Source organism: Marmota monax, unplaced genomic scaffold (genome assembly GCF_021218885.2).
Source record: "Marmota monax isolate L192 unplaced genomic scaffold, Marmota_monax_Labrador192_F-V1.1 WCK01_AAM20220418_F8-fsc00392, whole genome shotgun sequence".
Classification (NCBI taxonomy): domain Eukaryota; kingdom Metazoa; phylum Chordata; class Mammalia; order Rodentia; family Sciuridae; genus Marmota; species Marmota monax.
Window position 1 is genome coordinate 54486 of NW_026693779.1, and position 14489 is coordinate 68974.

General features: G+C 37.2%; 1 long non-coding RNA gene across 3 annotated transcripts in view; it reads right to left on the minus strand.

The window, feature by feature from the left end:
* Positions 1 to 14489, minus strand: part of LOC124104945 (uncharacterized) — a 130866-nt gene that overhangs the window by 35775 nt on the left and 80602 nt on the right. Inside the window, exons 4-6 of one of the 3 annotated variants that reach the window (XR_009228416.1) lie at positions 11373 to 11492; positions 10505 to 10608; positions 10141 to 10339 (exon numbers count right to left, since the gene is read on the minus strand). This is a non-coding gene — a long non-coding RNA (uncharacterized LOC124104945). The remainder of the gene's footprint in view (positions 1 to 10140; positions 10340 to 10504; positions 10609 to 11372; positions 11493 to 14489) is intronic. The other 2 variants (XR_006855570.2, XR_009228417.1) reach the window with 2 other exon arrangements.

Sequence of the window (14489 nt, forward strand, 5' to 3'; positions counted from 1 at the left end):
TTATTTCTAATTAAAATTTATTACTGCAGGATCATTCAGTTCTCATCCTCTTGCTTACATGTAACCCCTACTCCAAAAGTAAGAAGCATGGCTCCTGCCATCTCACCTCCATTTATTTAATTGTTTGATCCCTGTATATATATATATATATATATATATATATATATATATATATGTGACGACTTCAAACTGTTAATTTATAACCCCATGGGAAAAACCTAATTAACTCAAATATAGTCATTTATGTATACTTCTCTAGACTTTTATTTTATAAAATCCATTTTCCCAAGATTATTTAGATCAGCTAATATGGCAATTTTTTAAAATGTATATACAACAAAGTATTATTCAAATGGGAGATGTTATAAAAAATATTCTCAAGACCTCAGATAGATTTTCATATAAAGATACACCTTTAGGGCTGGGATTGTGGCTCAGTGGTACAGCACTCACCTAGCACGGGCGGGACCCAGGTTCGATTCTCATCCACATAAAAATAAAGGCATTGTGTTGTGTCCATCTACAAAAAAGATTCATTCTCTCTCTCTCTCTCTCTCTCTCTCTCTCTCTCTCTCTCTCTCTCTCTCTTTAAAAAAATATACCTTTAAATCCCTCCTGAGAGTGGACTTAGAATTGATGAAACAAATGATGTTACAAGAGATATAGAAAATAAGAGTGATCTAATACCTAAAGGAATGTCATTTTATTTAAAAAAACAAGATGAATGGATAAAGAAAATGGGATATATATATACATGTATATTCAGCCATAAAGAAGAATGATTTTATGACATCTGCCAGAAAATGGATGGATCTGGAGTCTATCGTGCTAAGTGAAATAAGCTAGTCCCAAAAAGCCAAATGTCGAATGTTTTCTTTGATATGTAGAAACTAACCCACAATAAGGGGTGGGGGAGTGGTAAAGGAAAGAATAGAAGTTCAGTAGATTAGATAATGGGGAATGACGGGGAATAGGAAAAAAAAAAGACTGTGGAATGAATCTGACATAATTTTCCTATATATGTATATGAAAACACAACAGTGAATCCCACCATTGGGTACATCCACAAGAATAGGATCCTAACTAGAATAAGATATATTCCATGCTTATATAATTACATCAAAATGGATTCTACTATCATCTATAATTATAAAGAATAAAAAAAAATTTTAAAAGTCAAGGAAAAACAAGAAAGCAAAAATAAAGTTTATTTATGGTAACCCTGAAACAAAGTTCTATGCAATATGATTTGTTGTAATTACATCTACATCAGTGTCATAATTACTTCTGTATAGAAAACATTCAAGTTTTAGAATTGTAAATTGGGTTTAATATTTATCACATTAAGGGGAACCTACTGTTATTGTTTCATTTAAAAATATGTGATAAGATATAAGCTCAGGCTTTGGAGAATATACCAACATCAGACCTTTATTTTGTGATTAAAGCTTATATGGATAGTATATTTGACTATTCTAGGAATTGGTTTAATCCTACCATAGAATATAAGGAATTCCAGGATTGGAGAGAATAGAGAAACAGATGTGGATTTGTGGAAAAGAACTGTCTCTGCCCACTGGACACCAGGGCCTTGAATAAAAACTAGAGAGAATATCTGATGTCAATGAATCTGAACAGGTACATTTCTTGGTATCCCAGGTTAAAGACACAAAAGTCAAAATAGTAAGAACTTGACAACTAAAATCACCTAGAAATTTAAGAATCAACAAGTCATAAGAAAGTTTTAGAAGTTTCAGTAGAGAAGTGTAGGGCAGAAACCAACACTCATAGGTTAAACAAAGAATGGGTGAAAAGGATATTATGAACATGGTGGGTGTTCATGACACTTTCTGAGATCATCCACATACATGTTGGGTAACCTTGGGGATCTTCCTTCACCTCCTTAAACTTTAATGTTTTTATTCAAAAGGGAGGACAATAATGCTACCTCACAAAAAAATAATAATAATAATACCTCACAGGATTTTTTTAAAGATTTAAATAAGATTTTTTTAATTTCCACCAGAAAACTGAAGGTAGCCACTTATTCATTGAAAATGGTAGGGGAGTTGGGGGGTGGGCGCTTGAATTCTATCACTGGAAAAATAAACTTCTACTTTCTTTCACCTCCTAGTGCTGGAGAAGAGGTTATGGCAAAGAATCAATCTTGTTAATGGACATTTATCAGAGCCTTTACTTTATGCTACTAAAATAATGGATGGTTTGAAAGAGTTGGATTTCCTGTAAAATAAAATGAGAAAAAATGTGAGCTTCCATTAGCAAGTGAAATAAGAATGTGGAGTTAAAGAACATAATGATTGTGACTAGGAATAAACAAAGAGGGCCCTGTTCTCTGGGTCAGCTCTAGGACTATGGTATCTGGTCCCTGTGAAGCAGAGTTCAAGTTAGCATCAGGGTTGACAAAGAAGGGTGGAGTGAACACAGAAACTATGGGATAGCACATAGTTTGCTATAACTAGGATACAAAAATACTGTAGATTGGGTGGCTTAAACAACAGAAATGTATTTCTTCATAGTTCTGGTGCCTAAACTCCAAGAGCAAGATGTCAGCAGGCTTGGTTTTTTTTCCTGAGGAAGAAAGAAAAAGATCAGTGTCTTCATCAGAAGGTCTTCATCTGATGAAGGTCTTCTTCCTGTGTATTCATGTCTTTATTTTCTGTCTGTGTCTGTGTCCTAATCTCCTCTTCTTACAAAGACACTAATCAGATTGGATTAGCCCACCTTCATTTTACATTAATTACTCTTTGAAATCCTTACCCTGAAATACAGTCATGTTCTTACACAAAAGTTTGGGTGGGGAATAATTCAGCTTATGTGTTAATTTTCTTCTTTTGTTTTCTACCCCCAAGACCTACCTCAAGAGATGTCATCATCTTCAATAGATTAGTGTGTCTCCTTATTTCACTTCTGTTTGCAGAATCATTTATACGTGGTTTTGGTGATTTATCCCACACAAAAAAATTGAGGTTACACTACAATGTTTTTTCTTGGAATTTGTTTTTAATAATACATGATACAATTAACAATATATCATGGAAATTAACTATATGATAAGAATATTCAGATCAGGTAGAGACATAATTATTCTTTTCCTTAACTTTAAATTTTTTCCTAAAAGGTTGTTGTTTATGTTTATGTTGTTACTAACAGTCACAACTCTGATGAGCGCATTAATGACTACTTTTATATTTTTATGCAGAGTATTTATATGTATGGCATAGATTTCCAGCAATGAAAATCTGAGTAAAATGGCATATATGCTTTTTTATTAATAGATATTATAAAATTGTTTTCCAAAAAAGGCTATAACACTGTATCAGAACATTTTTTTCCGGTATCTTCACAAGGAGTTATTCTTTTTTTTCTTTTCACTGATATGATGAGTGAACATATAAAAAACTGGATAGGTGGAAGGATCTGGAATTTTACCCTACTTATAAGCTCATCAGTCCATTACTGTTTTAAGGAAGCTGGCAAAAAAACACAAGACCCCTGGTTCAGAGAAAAAGAAATTATTCACAGAAAAGTAATGCTTGGAGCTTCATGTTCACATTGGTTCCTCCTGGCCCCAATTTTCATGGAGTGACACAGATGGGCCTCCATGAGTATGTTACAGGAGAAGATCACCTAATTTAGGGGACTTACCAGTTTTATAGTAAGTAGCAATAAGTCTGTTCTGTGTCTTGGAGAACATAGAACATTACCTCATCCTCAAGATTTCTCTCTACAAACATAACCCTTAGGCACAACCTAACAAAAGAGGTCCCAGGACATGGCATTCTTGTCACAATCAGCAAGAATGTTTATGGGCACTAAGTACCCAGGGCAGATTGTCTCCTCCAGTACAAAGCAGGATCTTAGCCACTTAAAGTCCTCTAATAGCTTTCTATTGAATATAAATTAATGTCTAAGTCCCTTGTCAAGGTGTGGCATCACAAGTCCAAGCCTGTTCTGGGACTAGTGGTAAAGAAATAAATAGAACAGAGAAGTATATACTCATGGCACAGCAAAAATTTATTTACATGATAATAATGAAAATTCCCAAATATTAAGAGAATTTTCTATTCTATTCTACCACTCTAAAGCCCTAAAAGTAAAAAAGAAAAAAAAAGATGATTATTCCAGGCTTCTCTGCTGATGGATTATTCATTCTGAATGAGGACATTAAGCACTGAATATTCAGCAAGACTCCACAAGAAAAAGGACTCATCAAACCACAACACTTCACTTTTGCCAAATACAAATGCCTGGGTTTTTGTACCCCTTTTTAATCCTTCTGTTTCTGACTCAGCGATAAATTAAGGATGTGAATAACTTTAAATCAAATCCAAATCAATGGCCTTTCCAGTTTCCAATCCAGCATTTTAAATGTAAGATTACACTTCCTAGATATAATCTAGCTAATAAGCAAAGTAGGAGTGATGAAATCAGAACACTTTTGTGTTAGTTTGCTAGGACTGCCGTAACAAAATATTATAGACTTAAAGAACAGAAGTTTATTTTCCCACAGTTCTGGAGACTGTATGTCCAAAATAAAGATGCCAATAGGGTTGGTTTCTGGTGAGGCCTCTGTTCTTGGCTTGCAGATGGCTACCCTCTTACTGCCTCCTCACATGGTCTTCCCTCTGTGCACATGTGCTCCTGATGTCCTTTCCTGAGACCTAATTTTCTCTTCTTATAAGTATTGTATTAGGGCCCACTATCCAGGATTCATCTCCTTAAATTTCCTATCTCCAAATATATATTCCTATTACAAAGTACCGAGGTTTGATCTTCAATGCATTGATTTGAGGAGATACGATTCAGCTTAAAATACTCAGCATCTTGCAAACTCCCCAAAAAATAATAAATGTAAAAGATGATTATTTATGATAACTAAATTCATAAAATGAAGAATTTCCAGACTTTATCCCTGATGGAAATGTTTAGCACCACCTATAAAGTCACTTGGCAAAAAAAAAAAAAAAAAATCACCTGTGATTCTCATCAGGTCTATAGATAAAGCTAGTAATTTACAGGAAATATAAAACACAAATTTCTTGTTTAAAAACTTGACATGGATATAACCAACAAAATACAGAGTAATGGGTAAACAACCTAGTATCATGAACAAGTAAATTGCAAGCAATAAAAAATGTGAATATTGGTACAAACTAAACGTGTATGTACCTTGAAAACTTTAAGTAAAATTTTAAAATCTAGACAAAAAGTCACACATTGTATTATTCTATTCATATGAAATGTCCAAAATAATTAAATCTATAGAAAGCAAATTAGCGGTCTCAAGTGTTTTAGTGAAAGAGAAAATGTGTCCTGACTACTTAATGTCCTTTCAGGGTGATGAAAATGTTGAGGAATTAGATAAACATAATAATTACACAAGATTCTGACTATACTGAATTCCATACTTTAAAATTATTAAATTATATTTTGTGAATTGTTACCTCAATAAAAAGACAAAGTTTATCAATTTTCAAAAATAAGACCCAACTCCATGCTGTCTACAAGAAACCCATGCTGAATATAAAGATAAAAACGTGTTTTAAAAGTTGGGAAAATATATTACAAACACCAATGAACAGAATGTGTAGTTGCTCTATTAGTATCAAAGAACAAAGAATATTACCAGTTGTTAAAGAGGGGCATTTCATAATGTGGAAGAAATCAATCAGGAAGATAAACAATCCTAAATATATATGCCCCAAATAAGAGTTCCAAAATATATTTAAAAATTGATGGAAAGAAATAGATAAATCCACAGTTGGTTTAATGTTCTTTTCTCAAAAAATTGATAGAATAATAGGATAGGAAATCAGTAGAAATAAAGAAAAGTTGAACAACACTCAATTTGACCTTATTAATACAGAACATTCTGCCCAACAACAGCACAACACAGTAGTCTTATCTGCAGTTTCAATTAACATGGCCACATATAGTATAAGAATATTAAATGGGAAATTAAAGAAATAATCCATAAGATTTAAGTCACATTATGAGGATCATGACAAAATCTTAAACTGTCCTGCTCCCTCTCACCTGTGAATCATCTCTTTGTTCAGTATATCCATACAATATATGCTACCCACTTATTAGTCCATTAATAGCTGTCTCAATTTTCAGATTAACTGTCACAGTATCACAAGATACTTGTATTTGTTCAAGTAACCCTTACATAGTAGTTTAGACCTATGTCATAATACCTGTCATTCATCTACCTTAATATCATCACATAGGCATTGTATAATCTCACATCATCACAAGAAAAAGAAGCATGAATACAGTAGAATACATAAAGAAAAAGATATTACATTCACATAACTTTTATTACAGCATTTTTATAATTGTTCTGTTTTATAATTGTTGTTAATCTCTTACTGTGTCTAACTTATAAATTAAAATTTTTCATAGGTGTGTATTAGAGAAAAAAAAACATAGAGTTTATAAGGCTCAGTATTATCCACACCTTCAGGCATCCACTGGGGCATGAGATATCACCTCACACTATTTAAAAAAAAAAAAAAAAACAGGGCCGGCACAATGGCACATGCCTGTAATCCCAGCAGCTGTGGAGACTGAGACAGGAGGATTGCAAGTTCAAAGCCAGCCTCAACAAAAAGCAAGGCACTAAGCAACTCAGTGAGACCCTGTCTCTAAATAAAATATAAACTAGGACTGGGAATGTGGCTCACTGGTCGAGTCAAGTGTCCCTGAGTTCAATCCCTGGAAAGGAAGAAAGGAAGGAAGGAAGGAAGGAAGGAAGGAAGGAGGGAGGGAGGGAGGGAGGAAGGAAGGAAGGAAGAAAACAAGTGTTGGTGAGAATGTGGAGAAATTGGAGCCCTTATGCAGTGGTGGTGGGAACATAAAATGGTGTAGCTACTAAATAAAACACTATATTGGTTTCTCAAAAGATAAAAAATAGAGTAACCATGTGGGTCATCACATGCAGTTTTAAAAATTAATACAGAAAGATGCCATGTGTCCTAGTAGGTCAACTTATTTAGCATATATTCTAAGTCAGCCCTTTGAAATTCTCTAGCAATGGATCTAGATTAGAGTAGAAACAATTTGTTAAACAAAAATGTTGCTTCTGCTTTAGGAATATATACCATTTATATAGAAAGGCAGGTGGTATATATAAGAAAGTACAAAACTACCAGAGAATAATTTCCAGAATTAGAGAAAGAGACTGAGACTGCAGTACTGATGAAAATTCCACCCCAACTGAGGATTCTTTAAGTAGAAGACCAAAAGGGAGGGCAAGGACAAAGTGCCCAAGACAAAGGAGGATAAAGAATTTGTGTGAGTGTGGTAGTTACAGAATGGAAGGGGAAACACAGACATTGGTTGGGAGGAAATGGTAGCTGCAGCATGCCTGGGTTCAAGACTAAAGAGAAAGATCAGAGTTCTAAGCTGTTGCAACCCCTCGGAGCTTACAGGCTGGGTGCTATCGTACTAATGTAAAAATACAATGATCTTATAAACAGTGAATCCACGATATACTGCTTTGCAGAAAAAAATGACAAAATAAGACTGTGCTTTCTTTAAAAAAAAGGTTTCAAAAATCTATATGACATTTTAGATATAGCAGAAGAGGTCAAAATGATTCAAAATTATGAGCTAGGGAAAAAAATGTCAGAGATAATTAAGTCAAGAGAAAAATCCAGGTTGGGGTAAAGATGGGAGTTCAGTTTTAGGTATAGCTGAGAAATGGGGATGTGGGAGAGGAAGGGCAGAGTTCTGGATTGAGGTTAGCATGGGGTAAATACAAAATGAAAACAAGATCCAGAGGGGAAGATCAAATATCTCAATCCAGGGGAGAGATGAAGAAGAGTAAGGAGATACTGGGTGGGTGAAAAGGAAAAGGCTGGGATAGAGAAGGGAGCCTAGGCTGGGAAAGCTGTGAGTGGGTAAACCATGGATCTGGTGGAAGCAGGAACTATGTTAAGAAGAGTGGCTAGCAACCATGTATAGGGAATTCCTGGAACTATTGACCTACATCTCCTTCCTTTGTGTCAGCATGCCAAAACTCTGGGGAATGTTCCAAGGAGCCAGTCTGGTAGAATCTGAACCAGGTACTAGTGAGAGTCAGCCAGGCAGATGCCAGATTAGAGGAATAGAGGTCAGGCTGGCGCTTCCTGCCATCAGAGAGCTCAGCTCCTTTCTCTGGGCAGAAAGGATTGTCCGCCTCTTCCACCAGAGGGATAATGTCATGAGCGGGGGACCCTGAACTGCAGGCCTAGTGTTGGGAGATCACCGAGGTGGGGCTGTGCCAGGCCCTAGACAATGGTAAGGCCCATTCCATAGACAGGAGATCCTCAATAATGCCTGTCTCTTCCCAGCTCTGCCCCTCTGGGACAGTACACCAACCCTCCCCCTACACATGAAAGCATCTAAATCTACAACCCCCTAAGACTCAGGACAATTCTAGATCTCAAGGATTGTCTTCCTCAGAGACCCTGGCCATCAACCCTACTCCTAATCCCCACCCCAGTCACAGATGCCCATAACCTGCCATGATCTGGGGCACAATGAGGCCACAATGACAGCCAGTGAGGAATTCTGTCCATTCTGTGCTGGAGCTCATGTCTGTCTCATGGTTCCCTATTTTCCTGCCTGAAGATATAGATGGGAAAAGTTTCCCACCAAAGCCTATGATGACCCATCCTGACCCTTTTCTTGCCTACCATCCAGCATGCACAGAAGGCCTAGGCATTCTGCACACTCTCCAGAGTGCAAGGTCATTTCTAGATGCAATCCCAGTACTACATATACTCTGGCTCAAACCTGAAGTTAGTGCCCTGATCCTTGAGGCTGTCAAACCACCCTCCTCTCTGGGATCTGGCTATTATCTTCAGTACCCCCATCCCATATTTTAGGCTCTGAAGAACAAATAGCCTTTCTTGACCTCTTCCCATATTCATATTTTTCTAATACCCATCGACCACACTAGACCCTTCATACCTAAGAGCAATCCCTTGAATTCCCTTCTCTGCTTCTGTGGGACATCTATTAGAATTTTCGGAGCTATTTTAAATAGATACACAGATAAATAATCAATACCAGATACACAGATGAATAGTCAATACCCTTCCCATGGAGTAGAATCTTACCTTGAAGGATCTAAAACTGTGCCTTCTCCCACCAACCCCACACCACCCCATCAGCCTTTCCAGTACCAAAATTTCTGTAATACTTCTCAGTTTGGTCTCTAGTCTCCACATGCTCCAAAAGATTCTAGAAGTGAAAATAATGGGTCATAGGGTATGTGCATGTTCAGTCTTAGCAGCCACTGAAAATTCCAAAATGGTTGTATCAATTTCCACACCTTCTAGCAGGGTATAAGTTATAGTCATGTCCTCTCAAACACATGAAAAATATCTTTCTTTTTATTTTATCCGCTTTGATAGGTATGTAATGTTATCACACTATGAGTGTAAGTTGTATTGCCCCAATGATTAGTTGGGCTGAGAAACGTTTCTTTGGTTTAATACCCATTTGGATAGTCTCCTTGGGAAATACCTATTGAAGTTGTTTACTATTTTCCCTCTGTTTGCTTTATCCTTTAATTTTAAAATACTTTTTTAAACAAGAGAGTATTTGACCTATTTATCACACAGCCTATTAGATCTCCTCACCCTCCAAATTCTACCATAGTGACAGTCACAATATACTAAGGGGCTTTACATAGGTCACCTCATTTTTTAAGCAACTGTCATGCCCATTTTCAGAAAAAAATAAGGAGGCTCGAAGAAGCAAAGCAACTGGTGCAAGGTGATGCCATTGGTCAGCAACAGAGCCAGGGCTAATACTCAGGGCTCGCAGAGTTGAGCAATACTTCCCATGAATTTTTAAAATTATTAACTACCTCTCCCTGACGGTTCATATTCCCTTTTCCTGCTTAACACGTTATGTGTAATTATTCTGTTTATTATCTCTCTTTCCTACTAAAATCTAAAGTAAAAGAAAGAAGAGATTCTTATCTGTTTTATGTACAAACATATCCCCAAAGCCTAGAGAATGCCTGATACAAAGTATTTCTATACATTTTGAATAACCAAATGAATACTCAATGATTCTAAGGGATCAACATCCTGACATCAACATTTAGTTTCCTCTTACCTCTGAGGCTGACAGCTTGTAAATATCAATCTTTCTTCTCCTTTGTTTTCCTGTATCCTTCCAGTCTCCAGATCAGCTCTGTCATGTCCTTACCATATGCAGCTTCATACGCATTGCCCAATATTCAGCCATCAACCAGGACCAGGTATGAACAATTGAAGCCAAGGTCCCTGAGAGCAGGTATCTTGGCTAGGGAATGCTTGAAGAAGAATTAGGAGAGTTAGTGTCCTAAAATCAGAGTTGTGATGCATTCAGATTCTCCCCCTACCCCAGTTCAACTGGCTCGCTTGGGTTCCCAATACCCCATGCTCAATGCAGATAACAAAGGAAGTTGTGAAAATGGCCACAGTGATGAAGTCACTACCTGATATCTGACAGACCCATCTTCAAATGACCAGTACATGGCTCCTGAGTTGATGGCAGCCAGACGTGGTGAGTGGGGACCTCTGCACCTGGGGATATTTTCAACTAGAGGAGAAACATCAAGGTAAGAGCTGTATTCTGCATCCCTGTGCCTTGGAATTAGGAGAAAATTCATTATTTCTTTTTGTTTCAGGTAGCCCTGGGGCATCACAAAGAGGAATATTTCTCAAACCCCGAGCCAAGGCTGTGCTAATGCAATTTCAAACATATTTGGACAACGTGGAAAGGGCATCTGTGGCCCCAGAATGAGCAACTAGACATCCCCTATGAATACTTGGAGCCAAGCTGTGCAGAGAACAGTATGGCTATCTGAGCCCAAATCTGTTCTTTCTTTAAGATCTTATGCCACCATTGTGATTAACAATTTGTCCCTGAGTTTTGTTTTGTTTTGTTTTGTTTTTTGTTTGTTTGTTTGTTTGTTTGTTTTCTTGGGTCTCAGTTGAGATGGTTTTTTTGTACTCCTATTACTGAGTTCTTTACCTAAGTATTTCACTTGAATGAGGCACTGTCCTCAATTCCAGGTACTATAGGAAATATCTTTAAAGTTAGAATTAAATTCTTTAGAGAAATCCACCCCTTGCTCCTGTCATTTTCTTTTGGCCCTAGAAATTTGCCTTACCCACATATTATATAATTTGGAGGGCTGATTTTTCAGCTATGATATAAAGATCGATTTTATTTTCATGTAGACACTCAGTTACCTAAGTAATGTTTATTGAAAAATCCATCCTTTCTCATTTTGTTAGTCACTTTTTTATCACTGTGACCAAAATATCTGACAAGAACAAATAAGAGAAGGAAATATTTACTTCGGCTCATGGTTTCAGAGGTCTCAGTCCATGGTTGGCTGGCTCCTTTGTTTGGGGGCTGAGGTGAGACAGAACATCATGGCAGAAGCATGTGGAAGAGGAAAGTTGTTCAGCTCATGGCTGCCAAGAAGGGGAGGGGGAAGAGGCCAGGGACAAGATACGAACCTTAAGAATACACCCCAGGTGACTGTCTTACTCTAACCACACCCCACCCACCCATCATTTCCACCTCATCCCAGTAATCCATTCAAACTAATAATTCATCAAATGGATTAATTCACTGATGAGGTTAGAGTCCTCATGATTCAATCACTTTCCAAAAACTCCACCTCTGGACATTGCTGCACTGAGGACCAAGTCTTAACACTTGAGCTTTTGAGGCCACTGTGGTGTTATACCCAATATGGCCCACTATTTGATAAGACATACTTATCCAATTCTTCTTTAGAGGTGCTTTGGCTTTTCTTAAACATATACATATATTAAAATTAGCTTGTCAAATTTCACAAATGACGTTGACTGGAATTGCATTGCATCTATATGAAATGTTAATCTCAAACCAAGTTTGCATTTCTAGAGATATATCTGAGTCATTTTATACATTGTAAATTCCATTTGTTTGTTTTTTTTCCTTTGTATATTTTATGTCAGTTTTCATGAGTAAGATTGGCCACTGGAGGTTTGAAGGCCTGCATAGGGTTAATATCAGAATTCTGCCAAATAACTTATCAAAGTAATAGGAAAAAACAAAATATATGATTCTGTCACCAGAGAGACTGAAATGCATTCCAAATGTGCTAACTAAAATAGAACTAAAGCAAATCTTCCTTGGGCTGGGGTTGTGGCTCAGTGGTAGAGCTCTGGCCTTGCATGTGCGGGGCACTGGGTTCAATCCTCAGCACCACATAAATGTAAAATAAAGATATTGTGTCCACCTAAAACTAAAAAAAAAATAAATATTTTTTTAAAAATCTTCCTTAATATGACAATATATGAATAAATGAATGAATAGAAAATGTTTCGTTAACCAAAACCATTTACACTTAAAATCAAAACTCAGAGAATGGTCACCACTTTCATCACTATTATTCCATAGACTTTGGGAGAGGCTAGTTAGTCCAAAAGAAAAGGAAAATGAAAGTTTAGAGAAATCCCAAAATAATCATTATTTGAGAGGATAATTATAGACCCAGAAAGTTCAAGAGACTCAAAGTTTATTAGAACTAAGAAAAGACAAGATATAGAATAAATATGTTGACAGAATAGTTTTATCTTTTTTCTAATAATAGCCAATTATAAATTGTAATGCATTCCGCTGTAATTTATTTTTTTAAAAATCAATTTATAAAATAAAAATTAAATAAATTAAAATTTAAAAATAACTCAATGCCTCTTACTGACATATTATGAAATAAAAATAAATTTGATAAGAAGGAAATTAGCTATAAGGAAACCTATAAAATTATTTTGATATTAAGCAAGATCTTAATAAGTGTAAAAACATTCATTTCCTAAGTAGGAATACTTAACATTGGGAAATGATCACACAGAGACTTAAAGCATGAGCTCTAGAGTCAGAACATTTGGCTAAAATCCAAATTGTAGTGTATTCCCCAGGAAAGAACAGGAGAATGCATTCAATTGAATGTGTTCAATTTATTTAATTCCCCAATCAGGTTGCACAGTACGTCTTAGCAAATTGTGTCTTATCAAAGTGGCTGTGTATAAAATCAATAAGCAAAAATCAATTGTATTTCTATACACTACTAATAAAAGAACATTAAGAAAATCGGTTCCTAGATCAGAATAAAATATTTAGAATAAATTTATCCAAATACATGAAAGACTTTTATGTAAAACTATAAAACATTACTGAAGGCCTAAATGAATGGAAAGGCACCCTGTGTTCACTGATCGAAAGACTTGATATTTTTAAGGTGGTGATAATGTGGGGGACACCTTACATCCAAACCATGACAGACCTGAATAGACACTTCTTTTTAAAAGGTGTACAAATGGCCAATAGGTATATGAAAAAGCGATTACTGATCATTAGAGAAATACAAATTAAACCCACAATGAGATATTACTTCCCACCTGTTAGAATGGCTATTAACAAAAAGACTAATATTAACAATTATGGTGAGGATGGGAGAAAAGGGAACTCTGTATAGAGTTAGTTAGAATGTAAATAAAGACAGCCAAAATTGAAACAATGTAGAGGATCAAAAAAATTAAAAATAGAAATGCCTTATTACCCAACAATTCTGCTTGGAGATATATCCAAACTATACGAAATCAGTATGCCAAAGAGAACTGGGAGAGGGAAGATGGCGGCGAGGGGAGTGCATTGCCCCCGTGTGCTGTTTCAGTGTGTGGGAGTATGACAAGTCAGGACGGCTAAAGGCTATCTTGTTAGGAATTTCCAGCAATAGTGGGGTGCTCCAGAACCTGGAGGAAGGATTTCCATTGCACGAGGATCGGCTACGGGGACTCAAACGCGAGAGGTTTGTCGCACGGAGGGTAACACTGCTTATTCAGCAAATCGCCCCGTGGCTAGAGTCTGCAGCGCGCACTGGGAAACGAGGAGATAGCGACTCAGGGATACAGCGCTGCAGTTTCTGCGAGCTGTGCAAGCACCGTACTCAGGGCTGAATTCTGGGTTCGAGACGGGGGAAGGAAGCGGTCCATCTCGGTTCTCCACACCGGTCAGACCACAGAGGAGGCCAGCAGCCACCATGTTGGAAAGCTGACGTCACCATCCCTGTTTTCGACTGACCGCAGCTCATTCAGCCATACAACAGGTAATTTCAGGCTGCCATTCGCCTGCGGCTTGCAGACAGATTGCTAGGGTTCAGTGCCTGGGTGCTTCTTAGAACCTGATCTTATCGGAGCGAACACCGAGCGCGGGGCGGCCGAGTTCCGGCTCCCGGAACCGCCCTGGCCCAGGGCTGCGGAGCCTGCGGAGGCTGCTTCTTGGACCCTGCTCCTATCAGAGCATACATCAAGCACTAAGCAGCCGAATTCCGGAACTGAGCCCGCGGGGACTGCTTCTTGGAGCCTACTCTTATAGGAGCTTACACCGAGCACGGAGCGGCCGAGTTCCGGCTCCCGGAA